The sequence below is a fragment of the Apostichopus japonicus genome, chromosome 22, assembly GCF_037975245.1.
Source record: "Apostichopus japonicus isolate 1M-3 chromosome 22, ASM3797524v1, whole genome shotgun sequence".
Classification (NCBI taxonomy): domain Eukaryota; kingdom Metazoa; phylum Echinodermata; class Holothuroidea; order Aspidochirotida; family Stichopodidae; genus Apostichopus; species Apostichopus japonicus.
The window spans coordinates 6,870,211-6,884,537 of record NC_092582.1 but is presented as its reverse complement, the minus strand read 5'-3'; the positions used below and the strand labels follow the sequence as shown (position 1 = coordinate 6,884,537).

Here is a 14,327-nt window from a genome sequence, read left to right as displayed (position 1 = left end):
ACATCACGGTGTCCATAATGGGAGAATATAAATGGGACATAGATATCATATAGGTCTTAAGCAAATGGAGTTTTGGAAGCAATAGCTCCATGATTGTTGTATTGTATATAACCTAAGCCCTGCATTAAATAACGTATTCAAAGAACACTTTGTCAATTTATTATATTTGGGAGATTCACTCTTGTAATAGTAGCCACAGCAAGTTATTGACTATAAATTTGAGAAGAATTGCCCGCCTTTCAGAATCTTTGTTCAATGGCGGGTGTTTCGTTTGATTCGTATTGTACAGGCTGTGGTTGATTACAGTCGATATACGAACACTTACTTACAACATATAAACTACATTGAAAACATCGCTCGGCGTTTCTCGGAAAGCTGCGCGAATCTTGTGAATTACATTTATGCGTTTGTCCAAAGTAGTTTGATCATTCTCCTTCCCAGTATTTAAAGGTCTATGACGTTTGTAGTACTCAGATTACTAGAAGAAACGTATAGTCACTCAACATCTTATTTTGTGAACCACTTCATGACAAATGCTCAGGGGAGAGGAGCCGGGGAGCACTAGGGGCACGTGCCCCCCCCCCCACTTTTTTTTCCAAATAGCAAATGTGCCCTATACTGGCAGATAAAATGTGCCCTTTGATGTGGAACTGTCTTTTGGATACATTAAGCCTTTGTTAATTTTAATATTTTATTTGAATTATTTATTTTTAGTCTGTACATGCTTTTTTTTTAAATGGCATCCCATATCTTTTTTTAGAAAGGTTAATAATTAACAATCTCAATAAATAGTACTCTCTTAAAATGATAGACTGAAGAATTCAGTCTTCTTTGAGACTGAAATTTTTTTCAGTGTTATACACTGAGTTTAGACTGAGAAACACTCTACTTAGACTGTATTATCAGTTACACCGTTCAGTCGCTGTTTTGGACTGACTGTATTAACCAATCAGCTAATCACATGTGGCATGGCATCTTACCATTTTCAGTCTCTGTATTCCACTGAAAAATGTATCCAATCAGAGAACAGAAATGCGCCTACGTCATCCGAAAACTTGCAAATACGCCGCACAAAAAACAAGTGACAACGAGCGCTAGAACTTGTGTACATATATACTACTATATTCTTCGCTTAGCCAGGTACTCGCTGTACTGTACGTACGCACGCCGTACACACAGCTAGGCATGAACGAGACAGACGACCGTATGTCTAAGCTAGAGTAAAGGTTATAAATTAGCAATGGCTGAGTCTTTAAGAACTTTTCTTACAAATAAAGGTTTCCACGAAGTGAAAACAGTTTTCGAGGGAAAGGTATGTATGTTTTTTGTTGTTTTCCAATTAATACAGAATAAAAGCTTGGCAGTTCGTAACGTTAGTTATTCTAGGCTTGTGCGCGAGGTAGGCCTAGCTAGGCTGTACCATAGCAAATAGGGCCTAGGCTGTTGTTATAATTGGTGGGGCCTATTAACACGATCGTCGGCGAATAAGCACGCCGGTCCTGAATATGTACCCGATCGTCGGGCAAATCAGCCCGCCTGTCCTGCATATGTACCCGATCGTCGGGCAAATCAGCCCGCCTGTCCTGCATATGTACCCGATCGTCGGGCGAATAAGCACGCTTGTCAGGACTGCAATATGTACTCGATCGTCCCAAAATGAATCTAGCCTAGGCTAGGTTAACCTCATAACAAATAGTTGGACATAATAATGCTCAAGAAATTGCAAAACAAAGTACTATTATGCATAGATTGTAAGCACCCTTAATTATTTGAAAAATGTAGTGACTGCTACAGCCATTACAGCATGAAGCTATCACGGTACCAGATCGTCGGGCAAATTAGCCCGCCTGTCCTGCATATGAACCCAATCGTCGGGCGAATAAGCACGCTTGTCAGGACTGCAATATGTACTCGATCGTCCCAAATGAATCTAGGCTTGGTAAACCTCATAACAAATACTTGAACATAATAATGCTGAAGAAATTGCAAAACACAGTACTATTATGCATAGATTGTAAGCACCCTTAATTATTTGAAAAATGTAGTTACTGCTACAGCCATTACAGCATGAAGCTAGCACGGTACCAGATCGTCTGACAAATTAGCCCGCCTGTCCTGCATATGTACCCAATCGTCGGGCGAATAAGCACGCTTGTCAGGACTGCAATATGTACTCGATCGTCCCAAATGAATCTAGGCTAGGTTAACCTCATAACAAATACTTGAACATAACAATGCTGAAGAAATTGCAAAACACAGTACTATTATGCATAGATTGTAAGCACCCTTAATTATTTGAAAAAAATGTAGTTACTGCTACAGCCATTACAGCATGAAGCTATCATGATTCTGTTAAACAATTACCATTGTATTTAAATCATGTGGAAACTGGAAAAGAATTGGTATGCTTTTGCTATTTTATTAAACATATAGTAGGCCATCAGTCTTTACTATAAGATTTTACAGTAATATTACCATTCACTAATCTTATGAAATCAGTTTCTTTTACAAGCAGATAGACATATTAGTGAAATCAGTAGGCTAAAATGTAAATCATATTCCTTGTTCACTGGTTTTCTATGCTGATGAAATGGAATCAGGAGATGTCATGAACAATTTATCCTTCAAAAGAGAAATTTCTGAAAACAACTAACAACAAACCTTGCTTGGTAACCATGTACCTGCCAAAATCAACATGATAACCCATAAATGTTAGGTTGAATTTGAATCCACCTTCACATAACACATCTCACCCGCCATGGATGACATATTGCTGCCTCTCATGAATTGATATATCTCCTTCGTACAATGCCAGTCATGTTCTTCTTTCTCCATTCTCTCCTAAATATTATTCTAGCCTAGTCCACATCGAACTCTACCTCTCAACATATCTTTTTTTAAGAATGTTTTGATTCATACCATATTGCTTGTCCTTTATCACATTTATTTTTATCTTCACCAAACAGGAGGGCACAGATATTGAGAGCGCAGCACAGGGCAGACAAGGACAATATTGGCAGCCTTTCATCCTATCTCTCGGACCAGAATTGAACCCCAAACAATTCTTCATTGTGGCAGATAAACTGGCCATTCCAACAGGGACAGAGGCGTAGAACATACATTTAACATAGACTATACACCCCCTCTACACTGTGAGTTCCATGCTTCCATGGTGTATGGAATTTTGCAACCAACAGAAGTGAAGTCTCTAGTCCGAATCCTTGCCACATCAATAAGGGCAGTCAGCATGGAGTAATTTCAAGGAGTGAATGTTACATTTTATTGCTCTGTAGGCCGGAACCCCGTCTGTCAGCGTGGAGTAACTTTAAAAGGGTGTGAAGACTCGCGCAAAAAGAACGTCTAATGCCGGTAATCTGACCTAGTTTCAAATGAGGTGTGACAGAAGTGTTAGACACTGCCATCGATCCCAGAAAATACAAACACAGCTTGCTACCGTCGGTAATTAGACACTAGTGTACAGTCAGTACATACAGCTGCGGTCAATACCCACATCACAGTGTATAAACGATACAGCGATGAACATCTCAGGTCCAGCTAAAGATATCAAGGTATCACGTTTCATTACTGTCTGTCTTTGTTAGCGACACGAACAAACATCACTTGCAAGCAACAGAAAGTTAACTTTTTCAGATGGCTGCATGCTGTTTGGGACAAGTCTTCAATACCTTTAAGGAGTAACTAACACATACCCTAAAATGTTAAATTGATTACCCAGAGTTTACCAACAGTTTTATATGAATAGGGCTCCAGAAATAAATATTTCATTGATTTTTGGTTGTCAAAAATGTTTTTTAATGATACTGATCTAATTATGAATGTAATTAAACAAACACCTAGTTGCCAAAAAAACTTTGTTGTATGATTTTTCGAGCATGTTATTTTAATGTTTACTTTAATGTTCCCACATTTCACTGCACTCACTATGTTGAAGGTTTATTTAATTAAGCAATTAATTAAGCTAATATTATTTATTATGCACAATATTCCATAACTTGTGCCATGAAAAGCAAGTAACCTGATTATTATAAATTCAGTAACTGTAGAAAATTCCATTTGAGAATATCCTTTCCTCATTATTTTTTAGTCGACTTTGAGTCACATTTTTTTTTCAGCTTGAGCCCGACATTAAATGATTCACGTCAGATAATTTATAAAACTTCAAAATTTGATTGAAATCCCAATCAAAATCACTATACATGATTACTATCAGAAAGTTAAGAAATAATTGAGGGTGGTATAATAGTCACATGTGCTGTTTTTGCATACAAATTTGCTTTATATGAATGCCATATCATGAAATTGTGAATGCAGTATATAATAATTCATGTTTATCTAATAGCCATTATGAAGTTAGTGCCATTCTGTTAACTGCTTGTAATATGTTGCTTTGTGTGTGCTGGATAATGACTTTCAGCAATCGCCAATCTATATCATTGAAACACAAAGTATTTAAATGTTGACGGCACTGATATATAGTTTAACCATTCCTAATATTTTATAAATAACCTGCTGAAAATTTGTCATATGTTTTCCCCATTTTGAAATCATTCTAAGAAATTGTTGCTTCTATACATTAATGATTTACAACTGGAAAAAAGGCAATGTACCAGATCCATTGTACTATCGTCGTGTTTCCATCCTATCCCTTTTGTAAAGGCAGGATCGTATAGTTACTATATATCCTTTACAGTGGAAAATTTAAAGTTCAGTGAGATCGGGAGATGGGATCAGCTGGGTATATAACGACTCAATTTACAGCTGTGTTGTCAATGAATTCCAGGGTATTACCACCTGGTGGTAATATACAAAGAATTTAAAGTGCTTTCTGTTGCAGTGGTGTTGCCAGACATATGAATTTTGGTTGGTGATATGTCTATTTGTGAATTCCCTCTTGGGGGAGGGGTTCCCCAGGCCACCCATTGGCGACACCACTGATCTGTTCTCAACTCACCTAATCCTTTTTCAAAAAAATTAAAGAACATTTTAGATGGCCCAATTCAAGCAGAAATTTGACAGATTAATATTGAACTGAAAATATGTCACTGTTATGTAAAGCATCTTTTTAATTTGAACGTTTGTTGGAAAGATAACATGTTGTGTTGAACATCCTTCAGAATATTGTAGTTTTGATTTCTGTTTTTTTTTTAATATGATAACGAAAATTCTATAAGAATATATTAGTGAGTTAGTGGCAATAAAATTACTGTTCGGTGGATATTGACAATTATATTTCTTGATGGAATACCATTTTTAATGTACTTTGTGTGTGACTGTCACAACGATTTTCTGGTCTTTATAGCCTAACATGATTGGATGTGAAGGCGAAGTCACCCAATGAAGTAGCACCTTTCAGTAAATTCCCCTGCATTAACAGATCATTGAATGTTGTCTTTGATGGCCTTAAATGCATCTATATTGAAGAATTCCAGCACCAAGCTAACACGGAGGATCAATAGAAAAGCTTGTTCAATCCAGGATTTGCAGTTTATAAGATTGACAGTATAGCTGTGATGTGTAATAATTCAGTCTAAAGGAGCGACTGTTCAGTCTGATATCAGTCTAATAGACTGAGCGTATTCAATCTAATTAAGACTGGTGCTGCAATAAATCAGTCTAAACTGCTGACTGTTCAGTCTAAAGTGGTTTGATTTTCAGTCTATTAGACTGCAGAGTACTCAGTCTAATTAAGACTGACCTTCAGTCTTTACATTTCAGACTGAAATTCAGTCTAAGTAGTCTGATCCCTTATCCCATCCATCATTAGACTGAAATTTCAGTCGATTAGACTGAAATTTCAGTCTCTCATTTTAAGAGAGTATTGATAGCAAACTAACGCATCATATATATTTGATAAAAAGGCGGGTGTGTATCGGTTTATAGCATAACGAGTGGTGGTTTTGGAATGAGAAAGTGCACCTCTGATGTTGTGCCCCCTACTTTTTGGAAGCTTCCTACCAACCCACCCCCTGCAAATGCTGTAGTATAGAGGCAGAGCAGGCAAACCAGCAATGCATTACCGTTGTCACAGCGATGCAGATTGCCATTGTGGGGCTCGAATTACAACATGAAAAGCCTATAACTATGCTATCGGGATCATTTATTTCCTATAATGGTGATCGTGTTTTCAACAATATGTCAGGGCTCAAGTTTTAATGTATATGAAGCAATGCGTGTATATGCATGGAACGTGTCAATATTAATGTCTCCTGAACTTAAATATCTTAAGTTGTTTTAGCGTTCGTCACTGATTTTTCATATATAGTGTTGCTTGCTCAGTACCGCCTATAGTTTAGCCTTTGTTCTTTTTATGTACTAAACTCAACCATATTTTATGACCTTTAAATGGTGAAGGATTCAAACGCATATTTGATCACAAACAAGAGAACAATTGGGAAATGTTCACAGTGTTGTGTTGCCCGTGGGTGAAAATACATACATTGCCTATACGTGCCATTGCATCTTTAGAGCGGGATTGGTTGTTATTCCTATTTCGCAAAAGTATGTTTGTAGTACTACGTAAACATAACCATCCGACCGACGCAACGCGTTAATAAGCGATTTTAAAGCGGAACGGGGAAGTTATGAATTTTTAATAATATGAATTTCTCATCTATTATACCATATGTAGTGTGTCGCTTTTGTACTAGTATGCAGATAAATTATGCACAGCATTTCCCTCGGCAGTATAACGTTATATGTACGGAGCTATATATATATATATATATATAATTGAAATTGTATGTGAGTTTGAAAATCCAGGGCCTCCCGCTTTATATGCGGATACCCTAACCACTATAGGCTATGGACGCTGATTGTATGTCCAGAGGTTCGAAACCGGTAGGAAGGTCGTAATTCCAATGTAGACGTTTGTCACATTTATCGAACAATACTAGTTCTGTTTTGGTGACATATAATTATTATCATTATATAAATATAAATATATATATATATATATATATATATATATATATTAATATAAAATATGTAAATATATAAAATATACGTGTAAATAACGTACAGTATGTCTATAGAGATTGAAACAAATACGTTGATTTAAAGCCTATCCTAAGTAATCTATAAACGAACGAGTCCTATTGAAAGCAAGATTTTACTTTTAGCAAAGTGGACAAAAGGAGCATGCACGTACTCGTTCAACGCTCTCGCATATATTTACACATCCCTATTCATTGTATTGTAAATTGTTTTTGTAGATTCTGCTTCTTATTGTTTGTTTCCACAACGTTTGTGTCTTTCTATACTTTTCCAGGGTTATATGTTATTTCCACTCGAACGATCGCTCAGTCTATAAAACGCAGATGTCTCAAGATGCTAACCACTGACCTGACAGTCAGCTTCCCACTGTCGGTACAAATTTACCATTATAACTTACCCCGGCAAATCATTAGAGACCAATTTACCTTTCAGCTGTATATGAATATACAACATTGATTTATTCATGGTTGTTCCAAAAGCAACAACTTAAAACTGCAGGAAGCCTTGTTTTCTCAGCCAAATGCCAGCTATATTTTGACAAGCCAATTCATCTTATATATCCCAATAACTTTTTCATTTTCGATCATGATCGATCAATATGTTCTTTTTTTCTCAAACAGTCAAATAAAGTCATAATTACTCTTTTTTCCATGTTGTGCACAAACAAGCTAACTTATCAGCTATGCAGCATTGATTGTAACGACTTTGCTGGATAACGTTTGACTGAAATTGAAATATCCAGACGGAAATATCATTATTATTGGTATGCCTATTTTATGTGTGTCCTTGAAGACCAACAGCCAAACGTTCCACACACTAAAGTAGGTTATGTATGTTGAACTTGCACACAACAAGATGTTTTCAGTTACAATGTTGGTGACCGTTGTCTTTGTTGCATACTGAATTTATTATTTTTTTGTTAATTGGCTTTATACAGTTCCCTTACTTCAAGGAATGTGAAATCTTTTATGCTACGTAATATACCTGCTACACGGTGGCTTAATAGGGACATAGGAAAGAAAAAATTGAGATAAAAAGTCAAACAATTGATATAATAAGTCAACATATTGAGATTAAAAAGTCAAAATATTTAGATTCCGACCATTATATTTTTTCCTATGTTCCTATTAAGCCACCGTATTGCTATGAAAGCAATGGGTATAACTCAATTTTCTAAACACTCTGCTCCCTCGCAGTTGAACACTCTATTAGACCTTCAATCTTTAGCATGCTATAAGCACTGCCAAAAGTGTTGAGGAGTATTTTATAATTGGAGGTTCTGGATCTGAATCTAACAAACTATTTCCTATAATGTCGACAATAATGTTAGACAATTAGAAAATTCAATGTTTCAATGAGGAAAGATACTTTGTGGGTGGCAGAACTTAAAATGATTGTTGAAGTTGGAAATTGAGTGACCATTATTTGAATTTTCTAGCATATTTGAGGACAATACTGATGACATGCAAGGTCTCGACCTCACCTTCATATTCCGTTTCTTAAGGAAATGGAAGTGGATTTACTTGTTGATTATAGAAGAAATCAGAAAGGCAGAACTGTTCATCGTAAACTGCCATGATGGTGACATATTCGTGGCCAAATACACAGCAATAAACTTTATGCTATACCTGAAATAAGTATAATTTCGCTATAAATCATGCTATTAGATATAGTTCGTACCCCTATGGCACAGGCGATTTACACATTACACCTTATTATTACACAATCAACTCTTTCAACCAAATATCCCTTTCGAATGGGACCAACCATAACGTCCAATACACTTCCCTGCCTTGAACACTATATTACTATAAGGGACATTTTACACATTTATATTTTGTATCTCAACATGAAAACGTTTCTCATATATTTGCCTTGAAAAATGTTATTTTTAATAAGTCTGCTGCGTATGAAATGTAATTGATGTGCCCTAGTCATTCTTCATTACCCACCATTGTTCACATTGGTCTGATACATGATGCATGATCTAATGCATGGTGAGTTGACAGGTTTTATTATTATTATTATTATTATTATTACTAGGTTTCTTGGCAATTACCTTCCACCAACTGTTTTTTAGTTAATATGACCTTAAGTATTTCATATTACAGTTATCAAAATAGTAACCGTAACCTGGGGTGAAATTCGTTAGAATGAAAACATAAAAAAAATATATATATTTTGCTCTTGTCAATGTAATCGACGGTAGCCTTCCTCAAGTGGTAACATGTTTACTTTCAACAGGACATTTTGCCATAAATATACTGTTATAGGTTGGTTGATATGACAACAGACACAAGGGCGCGTTGTTGTGTACATTTCAATGTCATAAAAAAAAATAGAACTTGTCATCACATCGTGTTTCATAAGCCACCAACTCAAAAGCGTATAGCTTTTTACTACTTATTTTGGGGTTTATATGCTTTCAGATAAATGTCGTCAAAGGAGTAGTGCTGGCTAACAGTAGCTATCCTAATTATAGACTGCAAAAAAAAAAAAAAAAAAAAAAAAAAAAAAAAAAAATATATATATATATATATATATATATATATATATATACAACGTCATAATTTCAAGTACGTGTTAAGCATAATGATTTGTATCTCTTTGAGCTTCTCTCAATGTCAACTCTTGTCACAAAGCTTCTCTTTCGTTGGTAGTGAAGAATATATTTTTGAGATGTCACTTATGCAGTACCATGAATGATATGCTATAAACATCAAAGTGGAAATATACTAGAGTGAGCGAACGAATTAACTTCCCTGGCGAACACAGACAACTACTTGAAAAGCTTTTTGTTCTACAAACTTGATTTAGCACTGGATTAGTCAAATAAACATAACATCAGAAAGATTACCTTTTTGACATAGTTAAGGCACATTATAGTTGTTTTCATTGTGGTCAGTTAAGTAGTTAAATAGACAGTTGTTTTTAACTTCAGTTAATTTCATGCATCATATATAATTTGGTTTTGTCACATCAATGCAATCAGACAAGCTGTTGATAATGGAAAAACGGAAACGATAACAAAAAAAGCGAAGTTGGTATATCTTTAAGGAGGCTATCACCGACTTTCTGATCATAAAAACAAGTATAAAATGGCACATCTCGAAAAAATTCTCCGTATCAGCAACTGCATCATATTTTTTTCATTAGCTATATTTCTACTCATGACACTGTAAAAATTTAACATGGAAAAACCATTTTGTAACGCCTTAGTCAAGTGTGAGAAGTAATTTCATGTTTCGTTTGGAATTGATTAAGACTCTTAACACCTCTACCAGACAGGAAACCTTCATATATATGCCTATGCAGACAGAGTGTCCTTTTGCAGGCGTTAAACCAAGGCCACTTAAATTGTTCTGTATAGTATATGTCTTATAAATTCTTTATCATTTGCTACACCTTAAGTTCACGTACACAGCAGTGTGCGACCTACTTAGCCTCTGAACTATATACGAGAAAGTGCAACCAGGTTTACTGACAAGAATGTATAGACGTATTTGAGATGATATTGCAAAGGGCAATTGACTTTCACGTTACGAGAGATATTTGACAGAGTATTGTGGAAAGCACCCATCCCAACCCCCCCCCCCCCCCACTCTCCAACCCCTCACCCGAAAACAAACCAAAAATCAGCAAATATTAGGAATCTCATATATATAACACGATGTAGTGGAGTGTTAGCTCAGTGGTAAACACCGGTGCCTTCCAATCATAAGGTCCCCAGTTCGAGTCACTCCAAGATTATGTATGTCGTCCAGTTACAGAATTGTTGACAATTGACAATTCATAATCATGGGGGTTAACATATGAATCTAAGAAAATTACTTCAGTCAGCTTGCGGCTTTGATAAGCCAATGAGGCTTCTTCGCGAACTCCTGCTTGCAGAAGGATCTAAAATACATACATACATGTACATAAAATTAAGGCTATATCAAAATAAGTACTGTACCGATGATACACAAGATAATAATATCAGATATGTTTGATTCAGTTGTGGATAAGATATACGACCTACTTAGCTACGAAACTTCTTTCTAAAAGTGCAAAAGTGCACAAAAGAGAATGTGAACACGTCAGCCGAAAATGACAATGCGCCTCGCAATAATTGCAACATACTCTTGACACAGTATCCTGGACAGAACCACCACCCCTTCCACAAAGGGAAGAAAAAAAAGGGTTGCGTGATAACATGCAGGTAGCCCATCGATAAAAATCTTATTTTCAGAACACGAGTTATAAAAAATCAAAGCCAATATCGCAATAAGAGTTTTATGCATTTGTTTCTCATGACACCCTACTTGAAGAACAGTGAAAGGTTTAATATCGATGACGTGACAAATGGAAATTTGATAATGTTACTAGATATGCTGAATTCAGCTGTAAGAAACCACCTACAACCTACTTAGCCTTTGATTTCAAGAAAGTGCAATCAAAGAGCAGAATCTTTTGGCAACAACAATTGTGGACAGATCTGGGGGAGCTGACATCTGCTGTTGCAGTTGCATGAGTTATACACTTGGCAGAATATCATGAGAAGAGAAAACATAGTTGGAAAAATGAAGAAAAACAGCGCCTGTATATACTTAATCCAAGAGTAGATTCTTACATTCTTCACAACAAAATTAAAGATCAAGACTATTATCAAAATAAGACTGCTTTTGATTTCTACCATATATGTAGTAATATGTGAACTTCACACGATGTGGTGCGGTTTGAATGTATTTACCTAAATGCCATCCGTTGGTCGTCTATGTAAAACAACAGGTGTGAATGAAAAGTATAATGAAACATGACCTTATATTAGATTTTTTTATGTTTAACAATATAAACCTTTAACGGTGCACGAATCGATCATACCACTGTCAAGGACAACCGAATGGTATTATATTTCTTTTTCAATTTTATATGAAATTGAGATTTAAGCGATGATCCGAGTTTAACACAAAACAAACAAATCTATATAGGAAGAGAAAGACATTTCGTCCACTTTGGGATATATTACGTTGTAATAATAATGTAAGATGCTGAATCAGTCCCCTTTCATATTTTAACTGATGTGGCGTGTTCTTGATATCAATATAAAAAGACATATTAGACACTGCAGATGCAATACAAACCTTACTCTTGAACTTTTTTTAATTTGAAAAATGTCTTTTTTATCTATATTTGACAGACTATCATACAATCAGTACCATAGTTAATTGAGTCGAAATTACAGATCCAACGAAGGACCTCAAACTAAATTAAGTTTACCCTTCGGGTAAAGGAAGTGCCGTATTAACGTTTGATATTCTAATAACAAATTCATACTACATACTGGTTAAATCTGTTCATTGTCGTTTTGAGGCACATATTCCCTAAGGAAGAAGTATGCCTACTCAGAAGCGATTTTATATGACTAGACAGTCTTATAATTCATATACAGTCACTGAAATGCAATGATAAAAGGATATCATATTTAAATCCCATCCCGTTGGATTAATCCTCATGTTTTCAAACTTTATAGAGTTGTATGACTCGTCCTACTTCTGTACTTCATTTCTTATTTAAACGGAGTGATGTCGTAGAGTGTAAAGCTTGTGAAATGTAATCTACATGAAAGCCACAACATATACTGTTTAGGATTGACATCAGTGCTAATAATTTCGTAATACAAGATGGCGTCAACGAAGAAGTTATTTCACATTTCGATGTCTTATAGGATCTTGTTTTATCCCGAATCGATTTATCCAACAGACGAATTAACTGCGCAAACATTAATGTTTGCTTTAATCATATTTCGAACCATTCATTTCATGGTGGTTTATTGGAAATATCAAACATACTTTATATATATATGTTAAGTATTATATTCTTGTGTGGTCAAGGAAACTATGTTTAAGTGTATCTAGAATAGTTGTACAACATCTCTATTGAAGATTTTGAATTAAGTTTGCAATCTGCGTATTATTTAGAGTGTGTTTGTTTTTTTTACTATTGTTATTTTCTTTAGAGCTGTTCGGTGTTGATAAAGTGTAGCACGATGATACAAAGTAATCCAGAATATATATTTCTATGGGTTATTTGTAGACCAACGGTTGTGATTCCTCTGGTTCATAAGAGATAAGTCAATTATAGGTACGCAAATAATTAAACCAGAAATTTCATCAATTTGTCTATGTTTATAGAAGGATATCTATGATTGATCAGTAACATAAGGCTAATCGCATCAGGGTAATGTCTTATATACGATATAATTAGTTTGCTACACATTGTTATACAAGAACATGCAACATGCAACATGAGATGATAAGTGATATAAAACAGGCCTTTATAAACGATCAATTCTCATGTATAGTAAATGTTAAAGGTCATGCACTTTAATTATGATATCGATGTGTAAATCTTTCTAATTTTGCACCCGATACTGACACAGAAAACACAGCGACTACTATAAATCTTACAGTTTTGTACCAAAGTAAAAACTGGATCGTGCTATAAATCGGTAGCATGCATTAGGATTACATTAATAACTGTAGAGGATATGTTTAATCCCAACAAATCCAGTTTGATGCATTTTACAAATCCTCAGTTCTTATAGTCATCGTCGTGGCACATGCTACCGATGTATCAGATTTATCAGCACGACCCAGTTGTAACAATTTTTTTTAAATATACAGTAGTTACTGTAATCGCTGTGTGAATCGGCGCTGAATTTTGCAGCTAATTTTCGTAGGTTAGTATACCGCTCTATTCAGTACTTTTATGTCAGGTTGCAATGCGATCGTACAAACAGTATAACCACTTATAACCACGAAGCTCTATCTAATAGAGAAACATTAGGCTTTATTCATACTGTCAACTTAACAACTTTAAAGCTGGGCATGGTAATTGAGTTTAAAACAAAAAGTCCCATATGGGTGTAAACGAAATCGAATTTACTTCGCCTCGAAATTACCTCAAGTCTACGTATGGACTTTCCCATCTACCACAACCATGCACGAAATTGGTAAGGTTTTTAGCACTACGCCCTCTATTTCCAACATTACGAACACTCCATACGTTATCTTTCTTTCAAACCTAACGTTCTCATTATCAAGATTCTGTATTCACGATCCAAAATCAGCCAACATCCAATGATACGGAGTTTTCTGTATAGGACTTAGGCGTACCGGTGATGATTTTGATTCTATAAACTTGTCATTTCTCTCTGTACGGTATGAATCCAAAATAGGGCAAAATATTCTTATGAATTTCTTCCGTTTTCTTTTGATTTTTCACTTAATATCATTGAATAAATATATGTGTAATATTGCATTACTTTTCGT

At 35.3% G+C, this 14,327-nt stretch overlaps 1 protein-coding gene and 1 long non-coding RNA gene across 3 annotated transcripts in view; both read left to right on the top strand.

Moving 5' to 3' along the window:
- The window catches only part of LOC139964132 (GTPase-activating Rap/Ran-GAP domain-like protein 3), a 190,438-nt gene that overhangs the window by 9,457 nt on the left and 166,654 nt on the right, over positions 1 to 14,327 (top strand). The window lies entirely within an intron of this gene.
- LOC139964053 (uncharacterized) lies at positions 791 to 4,073 on the top strand. Its single transcript, XR_011791819.1, has 2 exons — positions 791 to 1,312; positions 2,967 to 4,073. It is a non-coding gene; the product is annotated as an uncharacterized lncRNA (long non-coding RNA).